The 15,669-nt window shown below is 39.2% G+C and overlaps 1 protein-coding gene across 1 annotated transcript in view; it reads left to right on the top strand.

The window, feature by feature from the left end:
- Positions 1–15,669, top strand: part of tmcc3 (transmembrane and coiled-coil domain family 3) — a 199,299-nt gene that overhangs the window by 18,613 nt on the left and 165,017 nt on the right. The gene's annotated exons all lie outside the window — the stretch shown is intronic.

Here is a 15,669-nt window from a genome sequence, read left to right as displayed (position 1 = left end):
GGGAGACTTTAATAGAGGTTTACTAACTCTTACTATCATATACATTGTGGAAAAATCTGTCTTTATTTAGCATAATATATTTGTTATAAGCACTAAATATGTTTTATGATTAACTGATGAACACTAACGTACCAAGCTGAAACTTCAGCTCACCAGTCAGCAGCTTATATTCACAAAAAACAGATAAATCTGCGATCCATGCAACTCTAACCAGCCAACAAAAACATGTGTTCATAATACAAAACAAGTTTACTTTGTGAAATGTTAAAAGGTACAAAAAATAAAACAATAAAATAAAACAATATGTTTTCAAGACTTTTCCACAAGTTCCTATATCTCACTGAAATGTTACTCTGTAGCTGATTTCTCGTATTTTAAGTGTGATGAGAAATTTTGACTAGAAACAAGACAAATATACTTGATAAGAGTTTGAGTTTTTGCAGTGTATATGCAGCTGATTGATTTGGTCTTTAACCAACATGGAATCATTTATGTTGGGCAGCTGTGGCTATGTGTACTAATCAGTGCTTCAGTCCACACGTCAAAGGGCAAGATACTGAACCTTCGATTGTCCCCAATGCATTTGGGTGTGAATGAAATGTATGACTATGACTTCTAGTTCAAAAAGGGCTATTTATGTATTTAAGTCCAGTTGTTGCTCATTCACTGTTACCTTGAACGAGTCATGCTATCACCACTCTGTGTAACAGATATTTCCTATATAAGCAAATATGTTTTACACTATTTACCTACTGAAATGAAATGACTGAATGTATCAAACATACATTTTGCTCTTACTTCACATTTTAATATTTTTAATGATAACATTATTAGGTTTTTAATGTCCCTTACTGCAGAATAAAGATTTCTTATGAAAGTTTGGTTTTGTTTTGTTTTTATCTTTAGCTCCATTCTAAGAAAATGACCAGTTTCAAGTGTCCTCAGTGTAGGACACATACAGGATGCCATGCTGAAATGTAAAGCACTTACAATAGAAGCCACCAGAAACAAATTATTCCAGCCTAATTGATGACATTTATGGCATTTGTTTTCTGTGCTGACTGATATGCTGCTCAGTGCTTTGCTGCCTGCTTTTAAATCAGATGTCACTCTGAACATAAACACAAGCTACATGTGATGTCTCTGATGTGTATCTGTTTCTACCCGTGCTGATGCTAGCATGACTAAAGCTAGCCAAGCAGCAGTAAATATGTGAAGTAAGGCAGAAGGATATACTCATCAAACAAACAGGATCATAAGAATATAAAACCACGAGCACTACAAATGTAACAGAAATATGTTGACATAAAATGGCATGTTATTTGAAATCTACACGAAACAATGACACAACTACTTTTTTTCAATTTTTTCAATTTATTTATTTTTTACCAATTGTCCAAATTAGTCTGTGATTGGCCTTAGTGTGACAGAAATCATATTTATATACAACTAAATATGACTCAGCAAACATGTTTTAAATGGATGATTCCTCACTTGATGACGAATGATCCATTTCCATATTTGCTGAGTCTTAAATTTGATGTCAGTGAACTTTTCAGTGGTTGGTGTTAAAAAAAAGCCCCCAAATCCCCTATGAGCAAGCACTTGGCGACAGTGGAGAGGAAAAACTCCCTCTTAATAGGGAGAAACCTCTGACAGAACCGGGCTCAGGAAGGGGTGGCCTTCTGTCTTGACCAAGAGGGGTTCAAATGTTCACTGACAATTTAGTTGTATATAAATATGATTTTTAGGACTTGATGTTGACACCAATTATGTGAAATTGGGGACGCGCACAGTTCCGCTTCTTCTTGTTCTTCTTCTTACTTGGCGGATTCTCTGGCAGGCTCTTGACTTCAGTCTTGAGTTCAGCCACCTTGACATTGAGCATTTTCTGTTTGTCTTGTACACTTTGCAAAGATTCCTGTACAGAAAATGCAGCTGACTCTTCTTTTTCTATCTTCTGTTGTTCTGTGGTGTCTTTTTCTTTCTGAGGCTCCTGCAGAGACCTTGCAGTGGATGGCAGTGAGTCCTCTTTTTCCATCTTGTCCTGTTCTCCAGTCTCGTTTTCTTTCGGAAGCTCAAATTTGTGCATTTCATTTGCAGCAGTGGAATTTTGTTCTTTGTGCTGCTGTGGGATTTTAAGTGAGGAAGCTTTGGCCCCTTTCAGCTCTCGCTCCAGAGACTCTAGCTTCAAATCATGAAGGGCCTTGTTGGGGCAGAGCTGGGATTTCAGGTCACTGATTTCCAGGTTGAGTGTCTCCTGCTCCTGCCTATGTTTAACGGCCTGCTCTTCAAGCTGATTTTGAGCTGCTAGGAGCTGTTTCTGGAGCATCTCAATCTGCTCTTGCTGAATCCTACATTTGAGCTCAAATTCAGCCTCCTTAGAGGACTTCAGTCCTACAGAGTCAGTGTGTGAAGCCTCTGTGGTTGGAGTGGCAGACTCCACACACTGCTCTGTGGTAGGGTGGCTGATTTGGTCCTGCAGGGTAGCAATCACCTCATCCAATATGACCATAGCTTCATTGTCACTCACGAGAGTGTCTGTCTCACTGATGTCATAGGGCTTATTACTAGAAGCCTCTTCCAGCTGCTCTATGAGGCCTTTGATCGTTTCCTCGTGATTTTGCTCGTTCTCGTGAATTTCTTCACGAAGTTTGTTCACCTGAAGCTGGTGATAAGAGGCCCTCTTGTTTGCACCTACCATTTTACCGTAAAGGTCGTTCTGATGGTATTGGGAGGCTTCCAGTTGGTGTCTGAGAGCAGCAATCTCGTGCCAGGGATTAAACGGGGGTCTAAATGTGGGAATGGGTTGATACTCCCAAGTCCCTCCATTAGGCACAGGGTTTGGTCTGCTGGGGTTCTTCCCATTTCTCTCTCTCTCCATGTCCTCCTTTGCATTTGAAATGGGGAGCATTTCTTCATTTTTTGGGTTTGCTCCATCAGCCGTGCTGTTTTGAGCTTCAAGAAGAGCCCGGGCATATGCCCGAGTAATTGCTCTTCTTGGTTCTTCAGCCACTCTTTTCTGTTTTTGCTTTTTTGGTTTCTTTGGTTTCACAACCGTTTCCTTTGGTGGTTGTGCCACAGGAGACTTTTTAGTATTTGGTTGTGCGGCTTTATCAACCTCAGGTTTTGGTGTGATGACCATTTCTATTTTTGCTTCTGCCATTGTAGATGCGTCAGCGTGTGCGTGTGCGTTTCTCTGCGTCCGCCTTGTCTTTGTTTTAACAACCAGGTTGCTTTGTGTTTCTGCCATCTGAGATCCACTAAAGTCGGTTGAACGTCTCCCCTATTTATAGGGTTTTCCAGTAGAATGTGCACTGTGACATCACAGGCTGTTCCTGTGATGCGCTGTTCCTTTGAAGTGCCATGATTGGAACAATTCAAAATAAAATGCCCACAAACCTAATGTAAAGGAAAGGCTTTTATTTTGTAGCACATACTGAATTAACACTATAAAAGCTACTCTACAGGAATTGCAGTAAAAAATAGGCATAATAATTTCTTTCATAATTTAAACAAGGACAGGTAGAAAACGTTCATATTTAGTGAAAGATATTTATTAACATTATCCAATGAGAGTTACTGAATGTCTGTAGGCAGTGAGATCTTGGTGGTTGATGAGGCGACAGAATGTCATCTATGTTTGGTTTTAAATTCAGTTTCAATGCTGAATCTAAGAAACAACAGACTGCAGAGGGAGACTTTAATAGAGGTTTACTAACTCTTACTATCATATACATTGTGGAAAAATCTGTCTTTATTTAGCATAATATATTTGTTATAAGCACTAAATATGTTTTATGATTAACTGATGAACACTAACGTACCAAGCTGAAACTTCAGCTCACCAGTCAGCAGCTTATATTCACAAAAAACAGATAAATCTGCAATTCATGCAACTCTAACCAGCCAACAAAAACATGTGTTCATAATACAAAACAAGTTTACTTTGTGAAATGTTAAAAGGTACAAAAAATAAAACAATATGTTTTCAAGACTTTTTCACAAGTTCCTATATCTCACTGAAATGTTACTCTGTAGCTGATTTCTCGTATTTTAAGTGTGATGAGAAATTTTGACTAGAAACAAGACAAATATACTTGATAAGAGTTTGAGTTTTTGCAGTGTATATGCAGCTGATTGATTTGGTCTTTAACCAACATGGAATCATTTATGTTGGGCAGCTGTGGCTATGTGTACTAATCAGTGCTTCAGTCCACACGTCAAAGGGCAAGATACTGAACCTTCGATTGTCCCCAATGCATTTGGGTGTGAATGAAATGTATGACTATGACTTCTAGTTCAAAAAGGGCTATTTATGTATTTAAGTCCAGTTGTTGCTCATTCACTGTTACCTTGAACGAGTCATGCTATCACCACTCTGTGTAACAGATATTTCCTATATAAGCAAATATGTTTTACACTATTTACCTACTGAAATGAAATGACTGAATGTATCAAACATACATTTTGCTCTTACTTCACATTTTAATATTTTTAATGATAACATTATTAGGTTTTTAATGTCCCTTACTGCAGAATAAAGATTTCTTATGAAAGTTTGGTTTTGTTTTGTTTTTATCTTTAGCTCCATTCTAAGAAAATGACCAGTTTCAAGTGTCCTCAGTGTAGGACACATACAGGATGCCATGCTGAAATGTAAAGCACTTACAATAGAAGCCACCAGAAACAAATTATTCCAGCCTAATTGATGACATTTATGGCATTTGTTTTCTGTGCTGACTGATATGCTGCTCAGTGCTTTGCTGCCTGCTTTTAAATCAGATGTCACTCTGAACATAAACACAAGCTACATGTGATGTCTCTGATGTGTATCTGTTTCTACCCGTGCTGATGCTAGCATGACTAAAGCTAGCCAAGCAGCAGTAAATATGTGAAGTAAGGCAGAAGGATATACTCATCAAACAAACAGGATCATAAGAATATAAAACCACGAGCACTACAAATGTAACAGAAATATGTTGACATAAAATGGCATGTTATTTGAAATCTACACGAAACAATGACACAACTACTTTTTTTCAATTTTTTCAATTTATTTATTTTTTACCAATTGTCCAAATTAGTCTGTGATTGGCCTTAGTGTGACAGAAATCATATTTATATACAACTAAATATGACTCAGCAAACATGTTTTAAATGGATGATTCCTCACTTGATGACGAATGATCCATTTCCATATTTGCTGAGTCTTAAATTTGATGTCAGTGAACTTTTCAGTGGTTGGTGTTAAAAAAAAGCCCCCAAATCCCCTATGAGCAAGCACTTGGCGACAGTGGAGAGGAAAAACTCCCTCTTAATAGGGAGAAACCTCTGACAGAACCGGGCTCAGGAAGGGGTGGCCTTCTGTCTTGACCAAGAGGGGTTCAAATGTTCACTGACAATTTAGTTGTATATAAATATGATTTTTAGGACTTGATGTTGACACCAATTATGTGAAATTGGGGACGCGCACAGTTCCGCTTCTTCTTGTTCTTCTTCTTACTTGGCGGATTCTCTGGCAGGCTCTTGACTTCAGTCTTGAGTTCAGCCACCTTGACATTGAGCATTTTCTGTTTGTCTTGTACACTTTGCAAAGATTCCTGTACAGAAAATGCAGCTGACTCTTCTTTTTCTATCTTCTGTTGTTCTGTGGTGTCTTTTTCTTTCTGAGGCTCCTGCAGAGACCTTGCAGTGGATGGCAGTGAGTCCTCTTTTTCCATCTTGTCCTGTTCTCCAGTCTCGTTTTCTTTCGGAAGCTCAAATTTGTGCATTTCATTTGCAGCAGTGGAATTTTGTTCTTTGTGCTGCTGTGGGATTTTAAGTGAGGAAGCTTTGGCCCCTTTCAGCTCTCGCTCCAGAGACTCTAGCTTCAAATCATGAAGGGCCTTGTTGGGGCAGAGCTGGGATTTCAGGTCACTGATTTCCAGGTTGAGTGTCTCCTGCTCCTGCCTATGTTTAACGGCCTGCTCTTCAAGCTGATTTTGAGCTGCTAGGAGCTGTTTCTGGAGCATCTCAATCTGCTCTTGCTGAATCCTACATTTGAGCTCAAATTCAGCCTCCTTAGAGGACTTCAGTCCTACAGAGTCAGTGTGTGAAGCCTCTGTGGTTGGAGTGGCAGACTCCACACACTGCTCTGTGGTAGGGTGGCTGATTTGGTCCTGCAGGGTAGCAATCACCTCATCCAATATGACCATAGCTTCATTGTCACTCACGAGAGTGTCTGTCTCACTGATGTCATAGGGCTTATTACTAGAAGCCTCTTCCAGCTGCTCTATGAGGCCTTTGATCGTTTCCTCGTGATTTTGCTCGTTCTCGTGAATTTCTTCACGAAGTTTGTTCACCTGAAGCTGGTGATAAGAGGCCCTCTTGTTTGCACCTACCATTTTACCGTAAAGGTCGTTCTGATGGTATTGGGAGGCTTCCAGTTGGTGTCTGAGAGCAGCAATCTCGTGCCAGGGATTAAACGGGGGTCTAAATGTGGGAATGGGTTGATACTCCCAAGTCCCTCCATTAGGCACAGGGTTTGGTCTGCTGGGGTTCTTCCCATTTCTCTCTCTCTCCATGTCCTCCTTTGCATTTGAAATGGGGAGCATTTCTTCATTTTTTGGGTTTGCTCCATCAGCCGTGCTGTTTTGAGCTTCAAGAAGAGCCCGGGCATATGCCCGAGTAATTGCTCTTCTTGGTTCTTCAGCCACTCTTTTCTGTTTTTGCTTTTTTGGTTTCTTTGGTTTCACAACCGTTTCCTTTGGTGGTTGTGCCACAGGAGACTTTTTAGTATTTGGTTGTGCGGCTTTATCAACCTCAGGTTTTGGTGTGATGACCATTTCTATTTTTGCTTCTGCCATTGTAGATGCGTCAGCGTGTGCGTGTGCGTTTCTCTGCGTCCGCCTTGTCTTTGTTTTAACAACCAGGTTGCTTTGTGTTTCTGCCATCTGAGATCCACTAAAGTCGGTTGAACGTCTCCCCTATTTATAGGGTTTTCCAGTAGAATGTGCACTGTGACATCACAGGCTGTTCCTGTGATGCGCTGTTCCTTTGAAGTGCCATGATTGGAACAATTCAAAATAAAATGCCCACAAACCTAATGTAAAGGAAAGGCTTTTATTTTGTAGCACATACTGAATTAACACTATAAAAGCTACTCTACAGGAATTGCAGTAAAAAATAGGCATAATAATTTCTTTCATAATTTAAACAAGGACAGGTAGAAAACGTTCATATTTAGTGAAAGATATTTATTAACATTATCCAATGAGAGTTACTGAATGTCTGTAGGCAGTGAGATCTTGGTGGTTGATGAGGCGACAGAATGTCATCTATGTTTGGTTTTAAATTCAGTTTCAATGCTGAATCTAAGAAACAACAGACTGCAGAGGGAGACTTTAATAGAGGTTTACTAACTCTTACTATCATATACATTGTGGAAAAATCTGTCTTTATTTAGCATAATATATTTGTTATAAGCACTAAATATGTTTTATGATTAACTGATGAACACTAACGTACCAAGCTGAAACTTCAGCTCACCAGTCAGCAGCTTATATTCACAAAAAACAGATAAATCTGCAATTCATGCAACTCTAACCAGCCAACAAAAACATGTGTTCATAATACAAAACAAGTTTACTTTGTGAAATGTTAAAAGGTACAAAAAATAAAACAATATGTTTTCAAGACTTTTTCACAAGTTCCTATATCTCACTGAAATGTTACTCTGTAGCTGATTTCTCGTATTTTAAGTGTGATGAGAAATTTTGACTAGAAACAAGACAAATATACTTGATAAGAGTTTGAGTTTTTGCAGTGTATATGCAGCTGATTGATTTGGTCTTTAACCAACATGGAATCATTTATGTTGGGCAGCTGTGGCTATGTGTACTAATCAGTGCTTCAGTCCACACGTCAAAGGGCAAGATACTGAACCTTCGATTGTCCCCAATGCATTTGGGTGTGAATGAAATGTATGACTATGACTTCTAGTTCAAAAAGGGCTATTTATGTATTTAAGTCCAGTTGTTGCTCATTCACTGTTACCTTGAACGAGTCATGCTATCACCACTCTGTGTAACAGATATTTCCTATATAAGCAAATATGTTTTACACTATTTACCTACTGAAATGAAATGACTGAATGTATCAAACATACATTTTGCTCTTACTTCACATTTTAATATTTTTAATGATAACATTATTAGGTTTTTAATGTCCCTTACTGCAGAATAAAGATTTCTTATGAAAGTTTGGTTTTGTTTTGTTTTTATCTTTAGCTCCATTCTAAGAAAATGACCAGTTTCAAGTGTCCTCAGTGTAGGACACATACAGGATGCCATGCTGAAATGTAAAGCACTTACAATAGAAGCCACCAGAAACAAATTATTCCAGCCTAATTGATGACATTTATGGCATTTGTTTTCTGTGCTGACTGATATGCTGCTCAGTGCTTTGCTGCCTGCTTTTAAATCAGATGTCACTCTGAACATAAACACAAGCTACATGTGATGTCTCTGATGTGTATCTGTTTCTACCCGTGCTGATGCTAGCATGACTAAAGCTAGCCAAGCAGCAGTAAATATGTGAAGTAAGGCAGAAGGATATACTCATCAAACAAACAGGATCATAAGAATATAAAACCACGAGCACTACAAATGTAACAGAAATATGTTGACATAAAATGGCATGTTATTTGAAATCTACACGAAACAATGACACAACTACTTTTTTTCAATTTTTTCAATTTATTTATTTTTTACCAATTGTCCAAATTAGTCTGTGATTGGCCTTAGTGTGACAGAAATCATATTTATATACAACTAAATATGACTCAGCAAACATGTTTTAAATGGATGATTCCTCACTTGATGACGAATGATCCATTTCCATATTTGCTGAGTCTTAAATTTGATGTCAGTGAACTTTTCAGTGGTTGGTGTTAAAAAAAAGCCCCCAAATCCCCTATGAGCAAGCACTTGGCGACAGTGGAGAGGAAAAACTCCCTCTTAATAGGGAGAAACCTCTGACAGAACCAGGCTCAGGAAGGGGTGGCCTTCTGTCTTGACCAAGAGGGGTTCAAATGTTCACTGACAATTTAGTTGTATATAAATATGATTTTTAGGACTTGATGTTGACACCAATTATGTGAAATTGGGGACGCGCACAGTTCCGCTTCTTCTTGTTCTTCTTCTTACTTGGCGGATTCTCTGGCAGGCTCTTGACTTCAGTCTTGAGTTCAGCCACCTTGACATTGAGCATTTTCTGTTTGTCTTGTACACTTTGCAAAGATTCCTGTACAGAAAATGCAGCTGACTCTTCTTTTTCTATCTTCTGTTGTTCTGTGGTGTCTTTTTCTTTCTGAGGCTCCTGCAGAGACCTTGCAGTGGATGGCAGTGAGTCCTCTTTTTCCATCTTGTCCTGTTCTCCAGTCTCGTTTTCTTTCGGAAGCTCAAATTTGTGCATTTCATTTGCAGCAGTGGAATTTTGTTCTTTGTGCTGCTGTGGGATTTTAAGTGAGGAAGCTTTGGCCCCTTTCAGCTCTCGCTCCAGAGACTCTAGCTTCAAATCATGAAGGGCCTTGTTGGGGCAGAGCTGGGATTTCAGGTCACTGATTTCCAGGTTGAGTGTCTCCTGCTCCTGCCTATGTTTAACGGCCTGCTCTTCAAGCTGATTTTGAGCTGCTAGGAGCTGTTTCTGGAGCATCTCAATCTGCTCTTGCTGAATCCTACATTTGAGCTCAAATTCAGCCTCCTTAGAGGACTTCAGTCCTACAGAGTCAGTGTGTGAAGCCTCTGTGGTTGGAGTGGCAGACTCCACACACTGCTCTGTGGTAGGGTGGCTGATTTGGTCCTGCAGGGTAGCAATCACCTCATCCAATATGACCATAGCTTCATTGTCACTCACGAGAGTGTCTGTCTCACTGATGTCATAGGGCTTATTACTAGAAGCCTCTTCCAGCTGCTCTATGAGGCCTTTGATCGTTTCCTCGTGATTTTGCTCGTTCTCGTGAATTTCTTCACGAAGTTTGTTCACCTGAAGCTGGTGATAAGAGGCCCTCTTGTTTGCACCTACCATTTTACCGTAAAGGTCGTTCTGATGGTATTGGGAGGCTTCCAGTTGGTGTCTGAGAGCAGCAATCTCGTGCCAGGGATTAAACGGGGGTCTAAATGTGGGAATGGGTTGATACTCCCAAGTCCCTCCATTAGGCACAGGGTTTGGTCTGCTGGGGTTCTTCCCATTTCTCTCTCTCTCCATGTCCTCCTTTGCATTTGAAATGGGGAGCATTTCTTCATTTTTTGGGTTTGCTCCATCAGCCGTGCTGTTTTGAGCTTCAAGAAGAGCCCGGGCATATGCCCGAGTAATTGCTCTTCTTGGTTCTTCAGCCACTCTTTTCTGTTTTTGCTTTTTTGGTTTCTTTGGTTTCACAACCGTTTCCTTTGGTGGTTGTGCCACAGGAGACTTTTTAGTATTTGGTTGTGCGGCTTTATCAACCTCAGGTTTTGGTGTGATGACCATTTCTATTTTTGCTTCTGCCATTGTAGATGCGTCAGCGTGTGCGTGTGCGTTTCTCTGCGTCCGCCTTGTCTTTGTTTTAACAACCAGGTTGCTTTGTGTTTCTGCCATCTGAGATCCACTAAAGTCGGTTGAACGTCTCCCCTATTTATAGGGTTTTCCAGTAGAATGTGCACTGTGACATCACAGGCTGTTCCTGTGATGCGCTGTTCCTTTGAAGTGCCATGATTGGAACAATTCAAAATAAAATGCCCACAAACCTAATGTAAAGGAAAGGCTTTTATTTTGTAGCACATACTGAATTAACACTATAAAAGCTACTCTACAGGAATTGCAGTAAAAAATAGGCATAATAATTTCTTTCATAATTTAAACAAGGACAGGTAGAAAACGTTCATATTTAGTGAAAGATATTTATTAACATTATCCAATGAGAGTTACTGAATGTCTGTAGGCAGTGAGATCTTGGTGGTTGATGAGGCGACAGAATGTCATCTATGTTTGGTTTTAAATTCAGTTTCAATGCTGAATCTAAGAAACAACAGACTGCAGAGGGAGACTTTAATAGAGGTTTACTAACTCTTACTATCATATACATTGTGGAAAAATCTGTCTTTATTTAGCATAATATATTTGTTATAAGCACTAAATATGTTTTATGATTAACTGATGAACACTAACGTACCAAGCTGAAACTTCAGCTCACCAGTCAGCAGCTTATATTCACAAAAAACAGATAAATCTGCAATTCATGCAACTCTAACCAGCCAACAAAAACATGTGTTCATAATACAAAACAAGTTTACTTTGTGAAATGTTAAAAGGTACAAAAAATAAAACAATATGTTTTCAAGACTTTTTCACAAGTTCCTATATCTCACTGAAATGTTACTCTGTAGCTGATTTCTCGTATTTTAAGTGTGATGAGAAATTTTGACTAGAAACAAGACAAATATACTTGATAAGAGTTTGAGTTTTTGCAGTGTATATGCAGCTGATTGATTTGGTCTTTAACCAACATGGAATCATTTATGTTGGGCAGCTGTGGCTATGTGTACTAATCAGTGCTTCAGTCCACACGTCAAAGGGCAAGATACTGAACCTTCGATTGTCCCCAATGCATTTGGGTGTGAATGAAATGTATGACTATGACTTCTAGTTCAAAAAGGGCTATTTATGTATTTAAGTCCAGTTGTTGCTCATTCACTGTTACCTTGAACGAGTCATGCTATCACCACTCTGTGTAACAGATATTTCCTATATAAGCAAATATGTTTTACACTATTTACCTACTGAAATGAAATGACTGAATGTATCAAACATACATTTTGCTCTTACTTCACATTTTAATATTTTTAATGATAACATTATTAGGTTTTTAATGTCCCTTACTGCAGAATAAAGATTTCTTATGAAAGTTTGGTTTTGTTTTGTTTTTATCTTTAGCTCCATTCTAAGAAAATGACCAGTTTCAAGTGTCCTCAGTGTAGGACACATACAGGATGCCATGCTGAAATGTAAAGCACTTACAATAGAAGCCACCAGAAACAAATTATTCCAGCCTAATTGATGACATTTATGGCATTTGTTTTCTGTGCTGACTGATATGCTGCTCAGTGCTTTGCTGCCTGCTTTTAAATCAGATGTCACTCTGAACATAAACACAAGCTACATGTGATGTCTCTGATGTGTATCTGTTTCTACCCGTGCTGATGCTAGCATGACTAAAGCTAGCCAAGCAGCAGTAAATATGTGAAGTAAGGCAGAAGGATATACTCATCAAACAAACAGGATCATAAGAATATAAAACCACGAGCACTACAAATGTAACAGAAATATGTTGACATAAAATGGCATGTTATTTGAAATCTACACGAAACAATGACACAACTACTTTTTTTCAATTTTTTCAATTTATTTATTTTTTACCAATTGTCCAAATTAGTCTGTGATTGGCCTTAGTGTGACAGAAATCATATTTATATACAACTAAATATGACTCAGCAAACATGTTTTAAATGGATGATTCCTCACTTGATGACGAATGATCCATTTCCATATTTGCTGAGTCTTAAATTTGATGTCAGTGAACTTTTCAGTGGTTGGTGTTAAAAAAAAGCCCCCAAATCCCCTATGAGCAAGCACTTGGCGACAGTGGAGAGGAAAAACTCCCTCTTAATAGGGAGAAACCTCTGACAGAACCAGGCTCAGGAAGGGGTGGCCTTCTGTCTTGACCAAGAGGGGTTCAAATGTTCACTGACAATTTAGTTGTATATAAATATGATTTTTAGGACTTGATGTTGACACCAATTATGTGAAATTGGGGACGCGCACAGTTCCGCTTCTTCTTGTTCTTCTTCTTACTTGGCGGATTCTCTGGCAGGCTCTTGACTTCAGTCTTGAGTTCAGCCACCTTGACATTGAGCATTTTCTGTTTGTCTTGTACACTTTGCAAAGATTCCTGTACAGAAAATGCAGCTGACTCTTCTTTTTCTATCTTCTGTTGTTCTGTGGTGTCTTTTTCTTTCTGAGGCTCCTGCAGAGACCTTGCAGTGGATGGCAGTGAGTCCTCTTTTTCCATCTTGTCCTGTTCTCCAGTCTCGTTTTCTTTCGGAAGCTCAAATTTGTGCATTTCATTTGCAGCAGTGGAATTTTGTTCTTTGTGCTGCTGTGGGATTTTAAGTGAGGAAGCTTTGGCCCCTTTCAGCTCTCGCTCCAGAGACTCTAGCTTCAAATCATGAAGGGCCTTGTTGGGGCAGAGCTGGGATTTCAGGTCACTGATTTCCAGGTTGAGTGTCTCCTGCTCCTGCCTATGTTTAACGGCCTGCTCTTCAAGCTGATTTTGAGCTGCTAGGAGCTGTTTCTGGAGCATCTCAATCTGCTCTTGCTGAATCCTACATTTGAGCTCAAATTCAGCCTCCTTAGAGGACTTCAGTCCTACAGAGTCAGTGTGTGAAGCCTCTGTGGTTGGAGTGGCAGACTCCACACACTGCTCTGTGGTAGGGTGGCTGATTTGGTCCTGCAGGGTAGCAATCACCTCATCCAATATGACCATAGCTTCATTGTCACTCACGAGAGTGTCTGTCTCACTGATGTCATAGGGCTTATTACTAGAAGCCTCTTCCAGCTGCTCTATGAGGCCTTTGATCGTTTCCTCGTGATTTTGCTCGTTCTCGTGAATTTCTTCACGAAGTTTGTTCACCTGAAGCTGGTGATAAGAGGCCCTCTTGTTTGCACCTACCATTTTACCGTAAAGGTCGTTCTGATGGTATTGGGAGGCTTCCAGTTGGTGTCTGAGAGCAGCAATCTCGTGCCAGGGATTAAACGGGGGTCTAAATGTGGGAATGGGTTGATACTCCCAAGTCCCTCCATTAGGCACAGGGTTTGGTCTGCTGGGGTTCTTCCCATTTCTCTCTCTCTCCATGTCCTCCTTTGCATTTGAAATGGGGAGCATTTCTTCATTTTTTGGGTTTGCTCCATCAGCCGTGCTGTTTTGAGCTTCAAGAAGAGCCCGGGCATATGCCCGAGTAATTGCTCTTCTTGGTTCTTCAGCCACTCTTTTCTGTTTTTGCTTTTTTGGTTTCTTTGGTTTCACAACCGTTTCCTTTGGTGGTTGTGCCACAGGAGACTTTTTAGTATTTGGTTGTGCGGCTTTATCAACCTCAGGTTTTGGTGTGATGACCATTTCTATTTTTGCTTCTGCCATTGTAGATGCGTCAGCGTGTGCGTGTGCGTTTCTCTGCGTCCGCCTTGTCTTTGTTTTAACAACCAGGTTGCTTTGTGTTTCTGCCATCTGAGATCCACTAAAGTCGGTTGAACGTCTCCCCTATTTATAGGGTTTTCCAGTAGAATGTGCACTGTGACATCACAGGCTGTTCCTGTGATGCGCTGTTCCTTTGAAGTGCCATGATTGGAACAATTCAAAATAAAATGCCCACAAACCTAATGTAAAGGAAAGGCTTTTATTTTGTAGCACATACTGAATTAACACTATAAAAGCTACTCTACAGGAATTGCAGTAAAAAATAGGCATAATAATTTCTTTCATAATTTAAACAAGGACAGGTAGAAAACGTTCATATTTAGTGAAAGATATTTATTAACATTATCCAATGAGAGTTACTGAATGTCTGTAGGCAGTGAGATCTTGGTGGTTGATGAGGCGACAGAATGTCATCTATGTTTGGTTTTAAATTCAGTTTCAATGCTGAATCTAAGAAACAACAGACTGCAGAGGGAGACTTTAATAGAGGTTTACTAACTCTTACTATCATATACATTGTGGAAAAATCTGTCTTTATTTAGCATAATATATTTGTTATAAGCACTAAATATGTTTTATGATTAACTGATGAACACTAACGTACCAAGCTGAAACTTCAGCTCACCAGTCAGCAGCTTATATTCACAAAAAACAGATAAATCTGCAATTCATGCAACTCTAACCAGCCAACAAAAACATGTGTTCATAATACAAAACAAGTTTACTTTGTGAAATGTTAAAAGGTACAAAAAATAAAACAATATGTTTTCAAGACTTTTTCACAAGTTCCTATATCTCACTGAAATGTTACTCTGTAGCTGATTTCTCGTATTTTAAGTGTGATGAGAAATTTTGACTAGAAACAAGACAAATATACTTGATAAGAGTTTGAGTTTTTGCAGTGTATATGCAGCTGATTGATTTGGTCTTTAACCAACATGGAATCATTTATGTTGGGCAGCTGTGGCTATGTGTACTAATCAGTGCTTCAGTCCACACGTCAAAGGGCAAGATACTGAACCTTCGATTGTCCCCAATGCATTTGGGTGTGAATGAAATGTATGACTATGACTTCTAGTTCAAAAAGGGCTATTTATGTATTTAAGTCCAGTTGTTGCTCATTCACTGTTACCTTGAACGAGTCATGCTATCACCACTCTGTGTAACAGATATTTCCTATATAAGCAAATATGTTTTACACTATTTACCTACTGAAATGAAATGACTGAATGTATCAAACATACATTTTGCTCTTACTTCACATTTTAATATTTTTAATGATAACATTATTAGGTTTTTAATGTCCCTTACTGCAGAATAAAGATTTCTTATGAAAGTTTGGTTTTGTTTTGTTTTTATCTTTAGCTCCATTCTAAGAAAATGACCAGTTTCAAGTGTCC

This window comes from Rhamphochromis longiceps, linkage group LG17 (assembly GCF_057381845.1).
Source record: "Rhamphochromis longiceps isolate RC_006_pf linkage group LG17, R_longiceps_female_GT1.1, whole genome shotgun sequence".
NCBI classification, from domain to species: domain Eukaryota; kingdom Metazoa; phylum Chordata; class Actinopteri; order Cichliformes; family Cichlidae; genus Rhamphochromis; species Rhamphochromis longiceps.
This window is presented reverse-complemented; position numbering and strand designations above follow the sequence as displayed.